Below are 15711 nucleotides of genomic sequence, written 5' to 3'. Positions count from 1 at the left end.
AATCCTCTTTTGCTTCGGTGATTTTCAGTTTCCAGATGGTAATTATAAACTCTGACAGTCTGAGTGATATAATTATTTCATACTCATATTGGAAGGTTTTGGCACTTTGGGGTATTATAAGTTATTTTGTTCAAAGCTATTTTCTTAAGAACTCTTTTCCACCAAGATAATCTAGACCAATAGGAAAATTGATTTAATGGAGAAAGTTTGCTTTATAACTAAAAATTTCAAAGTTAGAAGAAATCATACTCCCATGTTATTGGCCTTATTTCAATTTTAGCATGGAAATGAACGACTCTCCCTAGGAAATCAAGATGAAATGGGTTTTACTTTTTACCTTTCAATTTAAAATGAAAATCCAAATTTGTTAGCAGGCAATGTGATTTACATCAACCTTTCTCTCGTGATGATCAGCTGTGCACTGAAGCCTTTATTAAGCATCACTACTGTTAACCAGCTTCAGGTGGTATAATTCACATACCCGACTTATTCAAGGAACTGGTGCAAATGATGGTCCCCGAGAGGAACAATTCCAGTATGGCTTATGCTTTTTAATAATATTAGCTTCTGTTTCTATGGAAACTGCACATCCTGTTTTGCTGTTTGCATAAGATGTCTTTATTTATTAAAACATATTCCAGTAGTTAAAACTAATAGCATTCTAATCTGAGTATAATATCACACAGACATTTTCACAGATGAGTTAAGAAATCAAACTTTATTATAGGAAGCTATGCTGATATGAAGTGCCCATTAAGTAGGATTATGTTTTTGAATTCTTGTTATGTCTCAAAAACACTAACACTGGAACTCAAAGAGAGAAATGATTATTTAAAAGTCATTTGAATCCAGTACATCAATAGAAAAATGGGCAAAGGATAAAAACCTATGTAAGAGTGCATATGACTAATTAACATAAAATGTATATTCATATATATTTACAAATAATAGATACATTATATATGTGGTGAATGAACATAAAATATATTCAGCCTCACCAGTATTCAAGATCTGCAATTGAAAACAATATCAAAATACCAGTATTTACCTCTTTAGTTAGTTAGCCAAGATGAGAAAGAATGATAAAACCCAGGGTGGAAGAGTCATGAAAAAACTGGTGCATGATGGGAATGCAGATGGGAACGAAATCGGTGCCAGTCTCTGAAGGACACGCTGACATTGAGAAAATGTGTCAAAAACAATATATGCAAATCACTTGACTCAGACATTGCGCCTCTAAAAACTTAAAGATTTATGGAGAAGTACTATAATGAGAATACTTATTGTACTATTGGTTGTGCTAGAAAACGACGAAAACAAAATATGGAAATAAGCAAAATGCCTGTCATTAGGGAAATGTTTAAATTGATCATGCTCCGAGAGTTACACTGCACCTGCTTTTGCTCACTGGTGTTTCCGTAATTCCTAGCACAAGGCTTGGATGCTCAATATAGTTGTTGAATACATTACAGTGATTTTACAGAACTATAGTTAATTATCTGGACAGATGTCCATGGTACATTAAGTTAAAGAAACTGACTAAATTGTATATAAAATATGAGTATTTTTAAAAATTATCACTGTGTCTGTACATATGTGGATAAACATGATGACACACATCCTAATAACTGAATCAAGAAGTGATTTAGAAGAAATAGACTTTAAATGTGAAACAGTTGTAGGAATATTAATGTATTTTGCTCATGTTTTCGTTTTATGTATATATGAAGAATGACATATAATAAAAAAATTGATGCCTAAAAACCTCTGAAATCATTCTTCTGATAAGCATAAGATTAAAATTCTACATAGGAAAGCATTATATCATAGTTCTCTGGTGGTTGTGTTTTGTTTGTTCCTTAGAAGCACATAAAAAATGATGTGTCTAACAACTGATATTGCTGTGGGTTTCATGAAATATGGCACCTCTCAATTGATCTATTGCAGCAATATTTTAACTAGCGTCCTTATCTCCTTCCAATTCATCTCACCTGTTCACAGCAGCTTTACCCTCTGAAACACCAGTCTAATAACAGTATTTGCCTTTTCAGAAAATGGCAATGCTTTTCCTCTGAGTACAGGTTAAGTCCATGACATAGCTGATGGTTCACAACCCCCCCAAATACAGATGTTGAAGCCCTCACCCTTAATATGATGGCATTTGGAGGTGGGGCCTTTGGGAAGGAGATTTAGGTGAGCATGGGGCCCCACGTTGAGACTAGTGTCCTATAAGAAGAGGAAGAGACACTAAAGTGCCCCCCTTCCCTCCCTCCATCTCTCCCTCCCTCTCTTTCTTTCTCCACATCATTTGAGGACACAGCGAGAAGATGGCCGTCTGTAAGCTAAGAATGGGGTCCCCACTGGGGAATCGAATCAGTTGACCCCTTGACCTTGAACTTCTCAGCCTCCAGACTGTGAGAAATAGGTTCCCGTTGCTTAAGCCACCCAGTTGATGGTATTTTGTTGTGGCAGCCTGGGCCAAGATACGATCTGAACTCTATGATGGAGACGTCACAAGTTCCTCAGCCATCCACCACACACCCAGCATACCCACCATTCTGTACCCAAGTTTTTCAACATCCTCGTACTTTCCAGATCCACCTCTTGCTTATATTAATCTGTCCACCCAGATTGTTCTTCTGAACTCACGATCCCAGTCGTCGCCCGAGGAAATCCCACTGTTGTTTCAAAACCATCACCTCCCTTCTAGATTGTTTTATCCATAAACGAACTGTCCCTTTACTGGGATAACATTATTGGACATTGACACTTATCACAAGTCAGTCATATATAATTATTGATTTTGAACACATCTGTGTCTAAATCATACCTTACTTGGCTTTCTTTTCTCTACCTCTTCACCTGCTCAGATACGATGCACAACACCAAACAAGTAGGTAATAAATGTTGACTTAAAGATTGTATTTATTTATTTATTTGAGAGAGAGAGAGAGAGAGAGAACAGATGGAGGGGCAGAGGGAGGGGAGAGGGAGAATCTTAAGCAGACTCTGTGCTGAACGTGGAGCCTGATGTGGGATTCGATCTCACATCTCTGAGATCACGACCCAAGTGGGAATCAAGAGTAGATGCTTAACCGACAGAGCCACACAGGTGCCTCAGGGTCATACTTGTTAAACTTTAACTCTTCTGTCAGAGTTCAAAACCTTATGTTAAAATATATTTAGAAATATTTTAAAGTATAATTTTCTCCACAAAGCTAATTCAGTTTGAAGCTTCAAATGCCTTGATTTTAGCATGAGGATTTCTGTACTTGGTTGCATAGTGGTCGCCGCCAACACCACCATGATAGTAATTATAGACCTACTGTGTGCCAGGCACTGAGCTGAACACCTCACCCACATCATGGCAATTAATCCAACGAGAATTTTATTGCACAGATACTATTATTACTTCCATTTTGCTAATGAGGAAATAGGCCTTGAGAGGTCAAGTAATTTACCCAAGACCACGTAGAGAGAAACAGTAGAGCCAAGGTTTCAAACCCAGCTTCTCTGTATTTAATCCATACTTTTAACCTCGAAAATAGATTGCACCTTAATACATGTTTTTATCTGACATTTTACTTAGTCTTTGTGAAAAATCAAAATAGTAATTCTCACTGTCTCTATTTGATTGGACTCAGCTCTTCTTGGACCACGAGTTTCTCTGACTGCAGCATGGAAAGCCTCTGCTGCAACGCCCTGGTCTTCTCAGATCGAATGTGTCATCCTAGAAAAGATACACAGACGTGTTTTCACTTTCTACAATTATTCCACAAATCAAATTGCCCACTGATTTCTACTTCCTTAAAAGTACTTCTCCTATGCATTTTTCACATAGGATAATTCTTAAAGGTCTTAAAGTAACTGTCTGGAGAAAAGTTAAGACCTAAATCTTAAAGTTGGATTACAGTGCTTTTAAAGCTATGGAGGCTAAAAAAGAGTCCATGTACCATTAAACTAAATCAGATGAAATGTGAGCAAGTGAACAATACGTCCCACAATACGGAGGAAGACACAGGCTGTTTATGTCAAGGCACATGCATGCATGCAATAAAGCAGGATGATGCTCAGGGTTTTGCAAATGCATATCACTTGCACAGTTATTTGTGTGCCGGGGCCCCTGCCCCAATCCTCAGGCTCACCTCAGTGGCCACGTGGCTCCTGCTCCTCATGGGCACTGTGTCTCACCCAGACTTTTGTTAGTGGTCTTGAGAGTTGTTGCTTAAGAAGTTAAGAGTTCTGTTTCCCTCAAAATCCTCTTCGCTGTATTTCCTGTCTCTCTGCCATCTATCATTTCTCTTCTTAGAGATATAAACCTATTGGTCAGAGAAAACTTGAATCATGACTTGTTGTACCCCAAATGCTTACTCTGCTATGAAATTATTGGTTTGGCTTTAAGAGTGAAGACGTGGAAATAAATGTATGTATTTCAAGGTCAAGTATTTAATACAGGCTGTTGGACTTCTCTATATAGCCCTCTAAACCTTAGTTTAGTTCAATGGCCCCCAGTCAATGACAATCAGAAACACATCTTTAATTAAACAAAAGTAGGGTCTATTGACTCATTGCAATGAGGGCAAACACACACCGTGAGGAACTGTAGAGCCACGTGGTATAAGGGTGTTAGAATGGGCTTAAAGTTATTATCTTTAATAAATCTTACTAAAGTTGCAGGAGGAATGAAGCCAGGCTCAAGCTGTCACTGATAAAGAAGCAGTACTCTTACCAGGCAGGAAAAGGAAAGTTTAGTGATTTTTGTGACAGTGTTTGGACAATGTTCTTGTTTCTGTCAGTGTTCAGGCATTGTTGGAAAAGGTCTTCATTGGGTCATGATCCCTCAAAGTCACAAAATATCATCGATTGATATGGATGTTGTGGGAAATGTTTATGTTCAACAGGAGAAGACCCCAACCTGGCTCTGAGTGTTGGGCCAGATCTAGAAACTCCGAGGCCTAAATAGGAGTGCCAGGTTGGCTGCTGGATGTCACTGTCTCTTTCTCAGAATCAACTCTCTGAAGAAAGTCCACATGGTATTTTGATAGGGATTGCATTGCACACGTACATTGCCCTGGAAAGCATAGACATTTTCACAATATTAATTCTTCCAATCCATGAGCATGGACTATTTTTCCATCTCTTTGTGTCTTCCTCAATTTCTTTCAGCAGAATCAATAACCGGATTTCAGAATCCCTCAGGTCAGAGACTGTTTTCTGATCCCCATGACCCTGGCCTTGAGTGTCTTGCTCAGTAAATGTGCTCAGTGAGTGCTGGTTGGAGGTAGATTTCTCCTTTCTCTCTAGCCAGCTTGAACCTCTAGGGTGACTGGCTGAATAATCAGAAAAATCTTTGAAAAAAAAACCCATAAATCTAATTTTAAGTCTGCTCAGAAAATCATAAACCATTAGTAAAATATGCTCTGCTGGTTCCAAATACACTGCTTTTCATCCTTAGTGGTCTCAATTAGCATAATTTACCAACACTAAAAATGATTTCTGGAACAAAAGCCTCTGAAAATAGAAATAAAGAGAGCTTTTGTCCTCCTTGTTTTAGAAATCAGTTTCCCAAGATTTCACTATAAAGTCATTAAAAGGCCACGATGAACTGCTGATACTGATTTAAATTCTCAACCATTTTCTTACTATTGGCCATTAACCATCTGAAATTCCTACCATGAAATACAGGGCTGAGGAGGTGCCTCGACCTTCTAAGGCTAGCATTTGATATAACAAAAACACAATCTCCAAGGTAACCTTGGTAGAAATAATGATCAGAGTTTATCGTTCGGCTGCCCTTTAACCCATGGCGATGAGTCACCAGAAGAGGGGACTCTCTTTAATCATAAAGGTGATTCAGAAAAACTCGCATGCAGATATATTCATTTACCAAGTTATTAATTAAGTGTGTGTTCATTGCAATCCAGATCTGAGCCAAATCTGGTGCTCTGCACTGGAATGCCAACGGTCAACAAGAACGGGCAGGAATCCTGCTCTCGTGGGGTTTGCTGTGGAGCAGGTGAGCCAGACAGGAATCCAACAAGCAAACTCATGTCTGAAGAATTGCAACTGGACAGACATCATCTGAACGAGGGGGCCTGGACTTGCAGTAGATGGGCCTTCAGGGAACATGACTCTAGAGCTAACAAAGAGGGAGAAGGGGGAAGAAGGAGGAGAGGATGGCTCGGGGGAAGAAGTTGGAGAGGATGGCTTGAGAACATTCCAGACAGAGGAAAGAGCAGAGACAAAGGCTTCAGAGCAGCATGATGGGGGCTTGTCTTAAATTGGGCTCCTTGGAAACAGACTCTGAGACAGAGATTTACTTTACAGTCCGCTGTTTATTGGGTGTGTTCTCAGGCAAAACACCCACATGGAAGCGGGTCTGGAGCTGGGATGGCCCCTGTGAGTTGCCTGGGCCTTCTCACGGGCAATCCTCTGTCCGCAGGGCGGGCAGTGGGCCCAAAGCTGAGCCAGCTGGGGGCAATTTTCAGAGTGGGGTTCAACTGTGGGCGTCAGCAGGCAATCCTCGTGGCAGGGGGGGAAATGAACGTCTTAGGCCTGAGGGGGAGCTGGATGGGATGCCGCAGCTCCCACTGTGAGGCTCTGTGTGGCCAAGGTAAGAGAACTAGAGGGCGAGTGGGTGGCAGGATGAGGGCCCGGAAGGGTGGGCAGGACCAGGCCCTGTAAACCTTCTTGGGATTTCAGACGGTATCTGAAGAGTTACTGAGGAGAACAGAGCCAGAAGATCAACGCCGCCTCTGGCAGGTAACGCGTGTCCTGGGCAAGGAGGTACCCCTGAACCGCAGTGGGACTCTTCTGTGTATCTCTGGCTCCTTTCAGACTGGCTCCGTGATCTCTGTTAGCTATTCTCGGGACATCCATCTCAGCAGTCCTGGGGGTGCTCTTGCACCAGCTCAGAAGCTAGGCAGTCGTATAGATGAGAGAAGTGCGATGGGGATAAAGTCATTAATATTCGTTACAGCATCTAAAGGTATTCAAATACAAATGTTTGAAAACGCTGTGTAGAATGTGTTATATTTTATGGTCCTTCCAGCTAGTTCTCAAATGTAATGTGTAAATACTTACTAATCCTTAGTAAATGCACAAACCGTGTCAGCGTGTGAGACTGTCATAATTGGTGTCAATTGACCACGTGGAGTTAGGAGGAATTTTATCTATAGCTATTTTCTGTAGCTCTATAATCCCTAAGTTCACACGAAAAGGACATTCATAATACAAAGCAGAAAAATCAAGTTGATTTAGTAAAACCACGTCACATACTTGATAATAAGATATTAAGAATGCACACTTTGTGCTTAGGTGTTCAGTCAAATCTTTGATGTTATTATTATGAATCATTCTTCTTGCTCTAATGCTTCATTGTGTGATCCTTCAGAAGCTCCTGAGAAGCTCTGGAAATGATTCTTGCTCAGATCTTTCTCCTGGAAAAGATGAATCATGGCCATTCGTAAAGACCATGGAGACTCTTGCCTGACAGTTTAATAGCTTTCCCTTTAGTCACTGGGTGTAAGAATCTAATTTTGAGCCTATTCATTTGTGAAAAAGGTCAGTGTAATTTCCTGATAGCTCCCGTGGCCTCCCCCAGAATGAGTTGTCCTCTATGACCATGATACTGGTATCATGTTGGAAAAGTCAGTGTTCTGAGGTGTTTTCCCCACTGAATGCTGCTTTGCAGGACCAGATTCACTGGTATAAAACCCTCACCTGGGTCTCATTCTAGACCTTCTCCTCTTTCCCAGTCAACCAATCAAGCAAGCCAGCGAGCCTGGCCAGTTCATCCCTTAGGCAACTCTCTTTCAACTCTTCTGCCATCACCATGGACAACTCTACCACAGTCATCCAGTGGCTTCACTCCTGTGCCTTCCTCACCACTAGTCTCCTAGTCTCCTGCACCTCCAGTCATCCCGCCAGTCTGCAATCTGATCAGAAACTTTCCTTGAGAAGCCCCTAGGGGCTCCCATCACCCTATTCCCACGTTGAGAAGCCACTCACCTTCTGTATCTCTAGATTCCATATTGTATAGAAGGAAATGGTCTCATCTGTCTTTTGGTAAAGTCTTTCAAAAGACTATATAGCTTGGATGTGATAGGCAGTTTCCCAACTGCGAACTTATAGACAGGATTACTCGTCAGAGGAAGAGTCATGATTGTTTCAAACTCACGTTGACTATCCTCCCTTTGTCTTATGGAGAATAGAATGAATTATCTCCCATATGCAAGGGCCTGTTGAAATTGCATGTTATAATTCAGCACACCCTGATAGTGGGTTGTATTTCATCGATAATTACAAAAATGACTATAATCAAACCCCTAACCTTGGGGAGATTAAAATCTATTTGTGGGATATAGAATCTTAACTAACTACAATTGCAGCTAATTCTGTATGGCAGGCATAATAAAATACGGAAGAGAACAATCCATCCTGACTAGGGTGTCAGGAGAGCTAGCATCTGGTCTGGGCCTCGGAGTAGCAGGAAGATATTCTAGGTGAGTAGAATAACAAGAGAGGCCTGTGAGGAACAGAAATTTAGGGGAGCCATGCAATCATTAGTAGGTGGTGGGGAGGAGGAGGAGGAGTTAGAATGGGACACAGGGCTGGAAGGATGAAGTGTAGTTAGAAGATGGGGGACTTGAAATGCCACATTCAGGATTTTGTACTTTATTCCTGAGGCCACAGAGAAGTTTTGAAGGTGGTGAGCAGATCTGACTTGCACTTTAGGACTGTCGCACAGCTGTAAGAAGGAATATCTACAGAGGCCAGAGGCTGGAGGCAAGGTGGTGAGGGAAGGGTGAATGGGGCAGGAGCGGTGGGATTACAGAGAAGAGGACAGATGGGTGAGTTTGAGTGAATAATTGCTGAGCGTGGACTATAGCCTGTATACAGCAATGAGAGCAAGAGAGTTGAAAATATCCTGATATTTCTTGCCTGGGCAGGCAGGCAGCCCTCAAGATGACTCCCAATGCTCCGCATCTCCTGGCATCCCCACTGTCCCGTCCACTCTCACATCGTACCCGGGTTGTTCTCTTCGGCCAGCGGAATACAGCAGAAGTGATGGTGTGCGCCTTCCAACCCCAGGCCATGGGGGGATGATCCCTCTGGCCTTGTTCTGGTTGTTCTGTCTTTTTGCTCTGGGGGAAGCATTGTTTGCCTTCTCCTGAGTGTCTTTATGGAGAGATGGACACGGCAAGGAACTGGGGCATCGTAACAGTAGCCAAGAGCCCAGGTGAGTGACGTTGGAAGTCAATTCTCCAGCCCAAAGGAGCCCCTGCAGGACCTGACATCGCGACCACAACCTCATGATAGATTCTGAGCGTGAACCACTCAGCCAGGCCATCGTCAGAATCCCGACCCTCAGCAAGCGTGTGAGGCAGTAAGTGTTCACTGTCATCAGCTGCTAAGGTCGGGGATTCACAGCATGGCGATGGATAGCTAATAAACCGGGTAATAAGGCCGATATGTTTGGCTAGGGGGGGATAGCACAGAAAGAGGAACAGTTTTGCCAAGGAGGTAACAACCTTGATGTTTTATGAATTTGGTCTGTGCCATTTCTCTGGCGTCTCTGCCCATCTGGCATTTGGGAACAGAGATAGGTTTGGAGGTTGTCACGTGGTGTAGTGTGGTAGGTCTCAAGCTTCATGAGAGTCACCTGGAGTGCTTGTTACGGAGATTACTTAGCCTCTCCCCAGAGTTTCTGGTTCTGTAGCCCCAAAGTTGTATTTTTAGTATGTTACCAGGTGATGGGGATATTTCTGGTCCAAGAAACACATTTGAGAACCATGGTAGAAAGTGAAGTTGAGAGGAAAACACAAAATGATAATGTCTGTTATAACTAATAGGTCTCATCTCTTCCAAGTATTACATAGAGCTGAAATATTAGCAATTAAAAAATATGAATGGGTTTAAAATCTTGACCAAGCTTAGGGTTGGGAATTGTTGTAGGCGGTAATTTATTGTTACCAAATATAAGATAAAAATTGGGTTTTCTGGCTTTCGAAGGTACATATATGCTCAGCACCTCTACTATGGATTTCCACTGAGCTTCCTTTTCTTTTCCACTCTTGATTTTGGCTCTTGGTTTTGTCTTTATAGCCTGCAAATGAATTTCAGTCAACCAACAAACATGTGTGAAAAAATTCAAAAGGAGCTTTAAAATACCCAATTACGTGCTGTAGGGATTTCATACTCGTTCTTAGATTGCTGGAATCAGTCTCTGGAGATCTTGCTTTGATAACCAGGAGAAGTGATTACATAGACCTCATATTAAAGTTGTGTGGCGTTGGGCTCTGCATCTTACCAGATAAGGTACGACAGCCAATTAGGGGCCATTTCCATAATGAATAGCTTGCTGCTCAGGAATAAAGGATTGCATTTCTTAACCCCCTGGAAAGTTTACAATGTATGCCAATTAAATATTTGACTCATATAATTAGCTAACCATGGAAAGCTAACAAATTGAGTTTTGTTTTCTCAATGAAATTTTTGTGTGTGGAGGCCCTTAGGGTTTGACCCTTTTCCTTGTCATGTCAAGGACTTGGGTTCCAACGCCTTCCTTGGCCACACCACCTAGGAAGGAGGGCAGAGTACCTGATCTCCGATGCTTCAGAGAGGAAGCGGCCCCTCTTGGACTTGGACTCTCTGGTTTCCTAGTAACTGCTCTTTTGCCTTTGCTACTCTGAGCTAGAACTCCAGCCTTGTTGCCTGGTGACCGCGTCGTTCTGCATTTCCTGCCGGTGACAACGGATCCTGGTGCCAGCCACCCGCCTTGCAGCACCTTCACCTATTACCTCTGGTTCAGGAGCCCAGACATTGCGCGCTCTGCCCGCGGGTTCGGCCTCCATCCCCCCACCCCTGCCCCCGAACAGTTCCTATCCATGGAGCCTCTAGTTTGGGACCTACCTACAAACTCGCGTCCCTGGCAGTCTGTCCTTCCAATAACCCAGTCCAGGTGTTCTCGTTGGCTCGTGCCTTGTGCGTGTCTTACTTAAGTCCCTGTTGTGAATCTCCCCGGTCTGGTTGATCCTGTCACCACCTAAACCGTGTAGGCCTCTGGGGAGGACACAGAAAAGAACAAGTGGGGGAGAGGGGGGATTAGAGCCCCCAGGCTGACTGCTTGCTCCACCCTGAGAGCCGAAACCCAGAACCGCACGGATTCGCCATCTTTGCCCTGTTTTACTGGCTCCTCTGTAACCGAAGGAGACCTGCCTCGGCTGTCACCGAAGCTCAGTGAGCCGGTTACAATATCCTGCTTCAGCAGATGTTTTCTATCAATTACTCTTCTGTGAGGGACCAGTGGGAGTGGCTGCGACTGCGAGGAGCCCCGTCAGGAGCTCTGTGACCCGCCCCGCCCCCTGAGCTCCGCCGCTGCCCTTCATCAGGGGCGCAGGCTTGTCATCGGGCGTCCTTGGCACGGAGCTCAGAGCCCAGTCAGCCCCCAGGCAGCACGGGGAAGGCATGTGTGTCGCCGCCGCTCATTAGGTAACGGACGGCTGCATCGGAAAGGGAGGCCCCAAGACCCAGGCGTGGAGGGATGCCGACCCTGCAGCCCTGAGCCGGGTCGGCTGTGCGCGGGCCGTAGGGCCTTTAGTACAAAGAGCCCCTGGCGCTACCGGCTGACCTCGGGTTCCAGACCGAGTTTTGTTTTATCAGCAAAGCACAAGAGGAGAAAATGAAGGTCCGTCTTCAAATGGTGGCAGAAAAACCTCATCGAAAATTTCCTCGTTGCAAAAGTTACCCACTTATTTACGCTATCACGATCAGGCCTGCAGGATTTAGGTCCGAGGCACACAATGGCCCAAATCACGGTGGGGGGGATGTGTGTGTGTGTGTGCGCGTGTGTGCGTGTGCGCGTGCCCCGGCCCACGCGGCCCCGGCGGCCAGCTCGCAGGCCCAGCAGGAAGCACATGTGCGGCCTTTCCCACGATCACTAAGCACTTCAGGACGGTGCCTGCGACGCACTGGCCAGGCCTGGGCCCCGGAAGCTGGGCCGGCGCATCTGCTGAGGCAGGAGGGTGGCCCGGATGCAGCCGTTTGCCTGCACATGGCCTCACGGGGGGAAGGCAGAGGCGTCCTGGGTGCAGCGGGACACCTTGTCCCCTCAGCCCGCGACTCACTCTTCATGCGGCTGATACTCAGCTGGCTCCACAGCCCCACATCCCCACATCCCCACATCCCCACATCCCCACATCTCCACAGCCCCACAGCCCCACAGCCCCACAGCCCCACATCCCCACATCTCCACAGCCCCACAGCCCCACAGCCCCACATCTTCACAGCCCCACAGCCCCACAGCCCCACAGCCCCACATCTCCACAGCCCCACATCTCCACAGCCCCACAGCCCCACATCTCCACATCTCCACAGCCCCACAGCCCCACAGCCCCACCGCCCCACATCTCCACAGCCCCACAGCCCCACATCTCCACATCTCCACAGCCCCACATCTCCACAGCCCCACAGCCCCACATCTCCACATCTCCACAGCCCCACAGCCCCACAGCCCCACCGCCCCACATCTCCACAGCCCCACAGCCCCACATCTCCACATCTCCACAGCCCCACATCTCCACAGCCCCACAGCCCCACATCTCCACATCTCCACAGCCCCACAGCCCCACAGCCCCACCGCCCCACATCTCCACAGCCCCACAGCCCCACATCTCCACATCTCCACAGCCCCACATCTCCACAGCCCCACAGCCCCACATCTCCACATCTCCACAGCCCCACAGCCCCACAGCCCCACCGCCCCACATCTCCACAGCCCCACAGCCCCACATCTCCACAGCTCCACAGCCCCACAGCCCCACATCTCCACAGCCCCACAGCCCCACATCTCCACATCTCCACAGCCCCACAGCCCCACATCTCCACAGCCCCACAGCCCCACACTTTGGTTGGAGAACATCTCAACAGTGAGTCGTTGCTGAGAAGAGGCTTTCCTGGCTCTGGGAGGGGTGAGCCATCAGGCCCGCGGAAAACAGACGGCGCTTTCAGGCCAAGTTAGCCCTGAGGATGCGGCCGCGGGGCAAGAAAAGGGCAATCCGGTGGGGAATGGTTCCGAGTGCTGCGTGTTCGCGGCTCCAGGCCCCTGAAGGATCGCCGCCCTCGGACCTGGAAGCTGACCCCTTGGCGGGGCGCTCCTGCCTCCACCCGCCCGCCCCCACCTGCCTGTCCCCCTCCCCTCCCCTTCCCTCCCCTCCTTCCTCTTTCAAGGCTCCACACATAACTGATGCCCTGTCGCGTCTGCCGCTGTCCGCCCTACAGTGTCGTGCTCTTCAGGCACATCCACGTCCTCAGGGATGGCAACGTCTCCCTACTGGCCCGCAGCGGAGTGGGGCTCGCCGGCATAGGTCCCCCGGCTCCGGCGTCAGCGGAGGACAACCGGGCGGCTCGCACCCCGTGCCTGTTGTGAATGTCCTGGGGAACGTGGGGTTTTCCCCGACCCGCCCGTCCCCTTCCCCGGGGCGTTCGGAGCAGCCGCGGCGGCGCTACGTTTAATTTTTTGAGGACCGTCCGCCCGGCAGTCCACGGTGGCCCGCCCGCTTCCGTTCCCACCAAGGCCCCGGGCGGCCCTGTGCCCGCGTCCCCACCGGCACCTGTTACTCCTTATCTTTCTGTGACAAGCTCTGAGCTCCTGATACAGAACATGCGACTGGACCTGACAGCGGAACTGGCCGGGAGAGCAGGACTTCAGTGTTCTCTCACACGCACGGAAGCACGCACAAAAGGGAAACACGTGAGTGAGAGGTGTTCATTACCTGGGGGGATCTCGCACGACGGCCTGCGTCCCAGATCACCACGTGCACACTTTACGTGACTTGTCAATTATTTGTCCATTATACCCCCCAAAACAAATTTTTTTTAAAAAAAGGATCTCCCACATTCTATCCCGGAGGGGATCTGTGACTCAGAACGTTTCATGCTATTTGACAAAATAATCTTAAATGAAAAAAAAAAAATCGTGCCAGTTTCCAGTGGACGAGAGATACCGACGCAGCGCTCTTCCCACCCGCGGAAGCGCGGGCATCCCGGAGCCTCCCCCTCTCACCACGTGAGCGAGGAGGCTGGGCTCATCGGTGTCCCCGAAGAAGCCAGTTTTTAGCCCCTGCAAGATGCTAAACTTCACTAACTCGTCCGTAGACCCGGCTCCCACTGGCACAGATGAGACCCGATGCCTCAGATGTCTTTATGCCTCAGGGAAGAGTCGCGGTTTCAAACAGCTCTGGACCCCACGTGGAATGCGCTTCCGTCCTTTCTGCCTGGAATGCTTTCCCCTACTTCTTCTCTGGAAAACAAACAAGAAAAATCACAAACACCTGCCCATCCTTTAGGTCTCAGGCTTGTGTTACTTTTCTGATTCTTCAAACTAACTTAGGCATCACCCTGGCCCAGTTTTACTTCCCGGAGCGCCCTGTTCCACCTGCCATGTCGTGTGCCCCGGCCCCACAGGCGATCCTGCCAGAGTGTTACCTTGGGCGACGTCCAAGGGCGTCCACCCTGGCAGGACAGCACCTCGTGGCCTGGGTCGACGGCCGTCTCCCACGGCGCAGCACGGTGCCAGGCACACGAGGCACTCCTGGGCATCTGCTGATCGGCCACACGGATGGGCAGAATGAGCGGGTGCGCGCCGGGTGAGGGCTGCGAGTTTGTAGAGTTCCTGCAGACGCTTCCTGTTCCCCGTGACGCTTTCCTGAAACAGCTTAGCTCTACAGGCATTAACACGTGCACTCTATGGAGGCCTCTCTATTATAACGCCATATTTTATTTCTACAAAAAGGTCATAAAATACTTTAATGAAAAACATGCTGAAAAAATACGTATTGCTTGCTCGCTGTGTCTTTTTTTAAAATTTTTTTTAAATTTTTATTTATTTATGATAGTCACACACAGAGAGAGAGAGAGAGGGGCAGAGACACAGGCAGAGGGAGAAGCAGGCTCCATGCACCGGGAGCCCGACAGTGGGATTCGATCCCGGGTCTCCAGGATCGCGCCCTGGGCCAAAGGCAGGCGCCAAACCGCTGCGCCACCCAGGGATCCCTTGCTGTGTCTTAATGACGGGTTACGTGATTCCTCGACCTCTTACCTGGTCTGCGCAGGGGACGCAGGTGTGACTTGCCAAGACAAGATTAAGCTGCGGTCCTTTGGAAGCAAGATTGGAGTGGCCGCGATGGCCGCGATGGCCACTCAGTGCCTGTGCTTTGGGCGCTAGAAAGCCAGCTGGGCTGCGGCGTTTGTGCAAGGAGGATCGCCAGGTCATGGGGAGGATGCCCCTCAGCTCTTCAGGAGGGATCTCTACGTCCGGTCACCTGAGTGCTCCTTTGCCGGGGGTCGGTGAGCGCGACGTCCTGGGACAGGACCAGAGGAAAGCAGAGCTTTGTTTTTTGACTGTTGATCTGAAAACAAGCCCCTGCTGGGTTAGCAGAAACAGACGGAGGTGGTACCGGTCCTGCCGAATCCAGCGCCAGCCAGGTGACCCTGGGAAAGCTGCTCTTAATCCCTCAGTTGCCTGTACGGCCCTCCTTAGGGTAGAGAGTCGTAAACTGCAGCAGTCCGGGAAGAGAGCAGCCTGAGCGTAGGTGAGGCGACCGATCTGCACCAAGGACATGCGGTCTTGCGGTCACGTGGGGCGCCGTGAGGGCAGGACTGGAGCCCAGGGTTCTCTGCGTCGGAGCAGGGCATCCTGTGTCATTTCTA

At 47.7% G+C, this 15711-nt stretch overlaps 1 long non-coding RNA gene across 6 annotated transcripts; it reads right to left on the bottom strand.

Annotated features, from left to right (window-relative positions):
- Positions 1-3018: 3018 nt before the first annotated feature.
- LOC106559769 lies at positions 3019-10675 on the bottom strand. Of its 6 annotated transcripts, none has more exons than XR_005353925.1 (6): positions 10603-10675; positions 8011-8240; positions 7279-7439; positions 4916-5071; positions 4146-4319; positions 3019-3730 (listed from the first exon to the last, which is right to left on the bottom strand). It is a non-coding gene; the product is annotated as an uncharacterized LOC106559769 (long non-coding RNA). The 6 variants fall into 6 exon arrangements; XR_005353922.1 differs by lacking the exon at positions 10603-10675 and adding an exon at positions 9030-10428; XR_005353926.1 differs by lacking the exons at positions 8011-8240; positions 10603-10675 and adding an exon at positions 9030-10428.
- Positions 10676-15711: the final 5036 nt, after the last annotated feature.

This window comes from Canis lupus, chromosome 1 (genome assembly GCF_011100685.1).
Source record: "Canis lupus familiaris isolate Mischka breed German Shepherd chromosome 1, alternate assembly UU_Cfam_GSD_1.0, whole genome shotgun sequence".
NCBI classification, from domain to species: domain Eukaryota; kingdom Metazoa; phylum Chordata; class Mammalia; order Carnivora; family Canidae; genus Canis; species Canis lupus.
This window is presented reverse-complemented; position numbering and strand designations above follow the sequence as displayed.